This window comes from Aplidium turbinatum, chromosome 5 (assembly GCF_918807975.1).
Source record: "Aplidium turbinatum chromosome 5, kaAplTurb1.1, whole genome shotgun sequence".
Lineage (NCBI taxonomy): Eukaryota > Metazoa > Chordata > Ascidiacea > Aplousobranchia > Polyclinidae > Aplidium > Aplidium turbinatum.
Window position 1 is genome coordinate 26,729,350 of NC_137476.1, and position 6,534 is coordinate 26,735,883.

Genomic DNA, 6,534 nt, shown 5'->3' on the forward strand with positions numbered 1-6,534 from the left:
TAAATAGGTTCATCACCCTCATTCTCACTTTCAGAATTTTCCCTGGACCTTTTCTTTCTTACTGTAATATGAAAACTTAATAAGTTTTGCTGCATCTTGCTGTAATAGCCTACTCGTATAATCTAACTTTGTAACCAACCTTGCCTTATCAATATTACTCGGAGATCAAAGCCAGACATTGTGACATAAGACTTGAACTAAGTTGCTCGTGATTAGTGTAGAAGTACCGGTACTCCCATTGATTCTTAGCGAAGAATTCACCTTTGTTACACTGATTCAATGTCATCAATTGTTGAAGCAACGTAAAATTCGAAACTAAGGGATACAGTATTAACTTTTTCTAGATGCGTGCTGGGAATGCGATAATTTCGCATCGCATTCCCAGCGCAAATTATATTCTTGCAACAGTTGTTCGTGTTATGCAATGACGATTTGTATCGCTAGGTTCTGCGATATTTCTCGGCGGACAAATATGACCGATCTAGATGGTACTTCCCGTGGACATCACATGCTGTGACGGCGGACATGTCCGCCGTGAATTTCGAGGCCTGCATACGGTGTATAATACCGTACCTCATTGTGACATGGGTTTCTCTTCTACTTTATGTTCAGTGATATGAAGTTTCATGATTGTTTTTGTTAGACTATGAAATACTAAATTAAGTTTTAACAATTTTTACCATTGAATACACAAATTTTAATTATTCAAAAAAAAATTTTGCAATATGGAAGCTACAGCACTGTTGTCAAAGTATCAAGGATCTTTTGCTGCAGCATTAGCTGGAGATTGCATTGGTAACAAATTTGAATTCACTTCATCTACTGATGGCATTTCCTATGAAGCACTTTTCACACTGGAAAAAAAATTGGAGCAGTTCTATGAAAATGGTGATTCATTTTATAATGAAATTAATATTTTAAACTGAAATTTATTGGAGTAGCCTACTCAGTCAACCTGAGAAGAAATGCATAGCCCCAAATATTTGTAATGTGGTCTCAATGACCTGATCTGTATGCGACTAGACTTGGTTCTCGCTAGAATAACAAAATTAAGTCTCTCTCTGGGTGCCAATAATTTATTATTGAAGCTGTGTTGTTCAGAGACATTTCATTGCATCCATTACCAGTATGACAAAATTAAATCTATTTCTCATCCAAGCAAAGTTAAAGGTACCAATCCTTAATTTTTTTATTTTTCATGAACAGCACAACCTAAACATCAGACACAAGAAGTAGCTAAGTCTCGAGGCATTCACAATTCACATCTTGTCATGAAGTCATGTAAATTGTGAAGGTGATTTATGATTTTTCAAAAACTGATTGAACTTGCAGGTACATTCAAGTCCTCATTTTCATACTCTGTTGATACCGAAATGGCTCATGTCCTTGCTCAATCCTTAATCACAGACAAAGGTTTTGTTCCTACAAACGTTGCTGTCAGGTGAGATAGAAACTTTTTTTAAACTACACTATCTAAACAGATTTATTTCTGCTAATGATAAGTTTTCTGACTTGAGTATTTCAGCTCTGTTCTAATCAGTTTTAATAGTTCTGCTTTGTCAAAAGTAAAGTATAATTTACATTTGGTCAAGTGCATTCACTCAGAAGTGGCATGTATGCACCAAACCCTTTACTCAGACTTGGAATTGTGTAAAGTTGGCTTGCATCTAAAATTTATCAGTCTAGATCAGTGGTTCTTAACCTTTTTTTCCCCAGCGCCCCTTTTCAGAGATTTCCATAGTCTGGCGCCCACCATAATATAAGGGCTGTAGCCTACTAATGACATTTTCTTCCAAGACTATAAGGCTAGCCTACAGCCAGTAGTAATTAGTTATTAGTTAGTAAGAAAAAACTAGTTTAAGCCGATGTTAGTTTTAATACTAAAAAATCAGCACAGATGTGCCTTAAGGCTCTTAACTTAAAAGTCTTAAGGCACATCTCTGCTGATTTTTTAGTAGTTAGTAAGAGTTACACTAATAACCATTATTGACTGACTAGTATTATGACCAGTCCTTATGGTTTGCTTGCACTGCCTGCCCGCTGTCCCTGCCAAAAGCTGACCACAAAATGCCATTTACTTACTACAAGGAAAGGGAAACAATGCCCATTATCAACAACAAAGGCCATGCACAACACCATCCGACGTCCACGCTTGTCGGATGGTGTTGTGCATTGTGCTGTATAGGCCAACATAGAATGCTCTGAGAGAGAATCACTACTTCCCTTGTTAAACACAATCTCTATACTGTATATAGCTCCTCATCCTCGGTGGATTCTCGTACCCCCAGCAGAACTACTAAAGCAAATTTGCAGTGAGAAAAATATCGTTACACCTTCTGAATGTAGCGCCCCCTATAACGCCCCCTGAATATTTCCGCCCCTCTAAAAGTTAACAGCGCCCACTAGGGGGCGGTAGCGCCCAGGTTAAAAACCACTGGTCTAGATTAACAAACTTGAGATGTAAAGTATTTATGCACCAGCGGCAATATTTTAGTTAGATGCAAGATGTTCCAGCTGAGTAACCGCAATTCTGGGTGAGAATAATACTGTATATACCGAACCACCGTACTTCATACAATCTATTCCACTACCAGCTGATAAAGTCAATGCTACACCATACTAAACCAGGCCTCGAAATTCACGGCGGACATGTCCGGCGTTGTCCGCCGTCACAGCATGTGATGTCCGCGGAAAGTACCATCTAGATCGGTCATATTTGTCCGCCGAGAAATAACACAGGAACTAGCGATACAAATCGTCATTGCATAGCACAAACAATTGTTGCAAGAATATAATTTTCAGCGCATTCTAGCGCGCATCTAGAAAATGTGAATACTGTATCCCTTAGCTTCCATTCAAGCAGGAAAACTTTGGATTTTTACGTTGCTTCAACACTGATGACATTGAATCAGCGTAACAAAGGTGAATTCTTCGCAAAGAATTGATAGGAATACCGGTACTTCTACGCTAATCATGTCTTACGTCACAATGTCCTTACGCGACTTAGGTCACGTCTTACATCACAATGTCCTTACGCGACTTAGTTCAAGTCTTACGTCACAATGTCTGACTTTGATCTCCGAGTAATATTGATAAGGCAAGGTTGGTTACAAAATTAGATTATACGAGTAGGCTATTACAGCAAGATGCAGCAAAATTTATTAAGTTTTGGTATTAGAATAAGAAAGAAAAGGCCCAGGGAAAATTCGCTTTCGCTCACATGACACACAAAAATAAACCTAAAGAAAAATGCCTAGTGAACTTTGCACAGCAGAAAATAGTAGCGTTAGTGTAGAAGTTTTCCGACTCGTGCCTAGAGCATTGTGACGCAAGAAGCCGCACGACCTCGTTTGGTGGAAGTTAATCAGTTATGCGGCGTATTTAGCAGCTACACGGCGCTTTTAGCGCACATCGTTGGTCTGATGTAAGCCTTTTAGAGTTGAATCCATATGTGACAATGACGGATTTTGTATTGTTGTCTGGGTAAGCAGCTACACAGCGCTTTGACTCTTCAAGCGCACGTCGTTGGTCTGATGACTATCAGAGTGACTTCGCTGAAATTTTAAAAAGCCTTCTAACCCAAGCTATAGTTTTGAAATGGCGACGAATTATCAAGATAAAGTGATTAAGCATGACGATCGACGCTAAAACTGGTGTGTTCGCCGTTAGACTTAATTTGTCCGCCGAAATAGCTTCTCAGACCGGACACGTTTGTCCAGTGTCCACTGTCAACAATAACGAATTTCGAGGTCTGCTAAACCAAGCACAATAGAACATTTTTGATGACCTTGTTTTAATATCATGTTTTACTATATTTTGCAGGTTTTCACAAAGGTATCATACGACTTCTCGCGGATATAGCAAGGGTACTGCAATTATACTTCAAAAGTTTCAATAACGAAACTACTTGTTAGATCCAAACCTGGCTGCAAAAGAGCGGTTTGAAGGTCAAGGATCTATTGGTAACGGATCTGTGATGAGGGTTTTCCCTGTTGGTCTTTACTATTATAAAGAGCCAGAAGAACTAGAAAAGGTACGGTACGTTTTTACAGCACTTTAAGCAAGTAAAAATATTTTTTGTTGCATGATTATTTCACACAAGTATCTGGATGTTACGTAATGATATGAGAGTGTTAACATGATTTTAGTTATGTTATAAGTATATAAGCTTTATTTGTTTTAGGTGGCTTCTTTTAGTGCACAGATCACACATTATCACGTTGATGCGGTAAACGGTGCAATTTTACAAGCCACGGCAGTTGAGGTTGCTATTTCATTTACTTCTGCTCAACCAATCACGTGGGAAAATTTTTGAAAAACTCTAAAAAATCTGATTGATCGACTAGAAGTTGACTTAGATAAGAAGTAAGCTGACATCATATAACAGCAAAACATAAAAATTTCGAACAGCTTTTTGAATGAGCGTACCTAAAACGAATAAAAAGGACAGGTAGCTTTGCTATTAGGTGCATATTATTTTTAGTTTATCACGAGTTAAAAAAATTTGAGGAAAAAAGTCATCTGAGTGGGATTCAAGCAGTTTTTTTGTAATGTTACCAATGATTGCTTTTCAGGCCTTTCACGAAGCGTTTCAATTACATTCACGAGATCTTGAGCAGAAAAGTTGTCCCTTCTGTAGAAGAAATTAATGAAAATATAGGTTTGTCAATGTTTTTATTTTTTCTGATATGTCATTGGCACTGGAAATAGGATACTTCATATATCCCTAATGGGCCCTCTTTATCACCAATTATTTTTAGCTCAAGAAATCGCACAATACAGTAGTAGTGTTTTTGTAAACTTTTGTTTTTTTGTCTTACAGTTCATTTACCTGATACAATAAAATCATTACTACAACTAATTTGGGTGCACATCTTTTTATGAACGTAGTTGCACATTGCACTACAATGGATTGGATACTTCAATTTTTATTTTTGAAAATCTCAACTCAATGTATCCTATTTTGTAGGTAACGGAATGAAAGCAACAGAAGCTGTGTCTGCGGCGTTTTTTTCCTTTCTGTGTTGCCTTGCCGAATTGCAGCCTCCTGAATTAAGTTCCTTCACCAAAATTCAGCAAACCATCTTCTTTGCCATATCGTTAGGTGGTGATACGGACACCATAGGCACGATGGCTGGCGCCATAGCTGGAGCTTATTACGGTTTTGAGATGATCCCTGATCATTGGATGTTTGCATGTGAAGCGGATGATGTCACATTGAATATGGCAAAGGATTTATTTAATATTGTATTGAAGAGACTAAACCAGTAGCGTTGTGACTTTTTCCAAAGTCATTAGATGGCTTGTTTTTCATCACAAAAACGTATCGTAATGCAGTATTTAAGTTAAGTTCCTTCAGTCTGATGAATTTTAAATAGAGATGTACCGATATATCGGTACATCTCTATATATCGGTATCGGTGATATCGGCCATTTTTTGAGTATCGGTATCGGCAAAATTTGGCCTTATATTGGTATCGGTACATCTCTAATTTTAAACATTGCTTTTTTTAATTATTTATAGTTTATGAATAGTCAAGAAAATGAAATATCTTTTGACAGGTGTCAAACCCACAACAATGCTTGATATGAACGACTCGGTTACATGTCTTGCAATGCAAAGGAATTTATTCTCACACGAGTCAGTTCAATCATAAATAGCTAAAAATCGATTTCGATCAGCTGGTAGCTAGATTATCTTCAGTTAAGCTTGATTACAACTAGAATAGTTTATGAATATTCTCTATCTGAAGTATGTTAAAACCAAAAACCTAGCTTTTCATGGCCAAAGTTCAGCAAACTTTTTTACCATATCGTTAGGTGGTGATACGGACACCATAGGCACGATGGCTGGCGCCATAGCTGGAGCGTATTACGGTTTTGATATGATCCCTGCTCATTGGATGTTTGCATGTGAAGATAGTAAGGTTGCTTTAAAAATGGCGAACAATCTTTTCAAAATTGTGTCGCAACGGCTACACAAAGCAGCGCGAATCACACCAAAATTAAATAGATAAAACGTACACTCACTATCGATTTTAAACACTTTTCTGTCCCTCAATTGTATTGATCCATTATTACTATTCCAAGCGTTAGCATTACCATGGCCACCAGTGATGGAACAAACTGCTGTCTCTTTTTTCAACTCCAGGCCGCAGGTGATAGTGGCTACGGAGTCGGAAGTGTGTGTGCCAACGGTTTGTATGGCTGTGGTCAATTGGGTTGTGATTTTTTCCCCCATATCATATTTTCTGGGGTTTTACTGTGCAAATCATAAATATGTGAAAAATTCTCATTTTACTAAAAAAAAAAAACTTCACTCTCCATGTGCAATCGCCCACACAAAATTTTATCTTGTCCTCCCAAAAATATGTTTTTAATTTTATAAAAACGTTTTCATGACATTGTATTACATGTTCAATGGCGTTTCATAAATGGGGTCTGCTACTATTCGGTGAGTCCGATTAGGTGAGTTCCTAACCCCTAACCCTAAAACGGCAATGATAATTAGGCTACGGTACTCGATAATTTAAA

At 37.7% G+C, this 6,534-nt stretch overlaps 1 pseudogene; it reads left to right on the forward strand.

The window, feature by feature from the left end:
• The first annotated feature begins 675 nt into the window (after positions 1-675).
• On the forward strand, positions 676-5,271 carry LOC145771079 (ADP-ribosylhydrolase ARH3-like; annotated as a pseudogene).
• Positions 5,272-6,534: the final 1,263 nt, after the last annotated feature.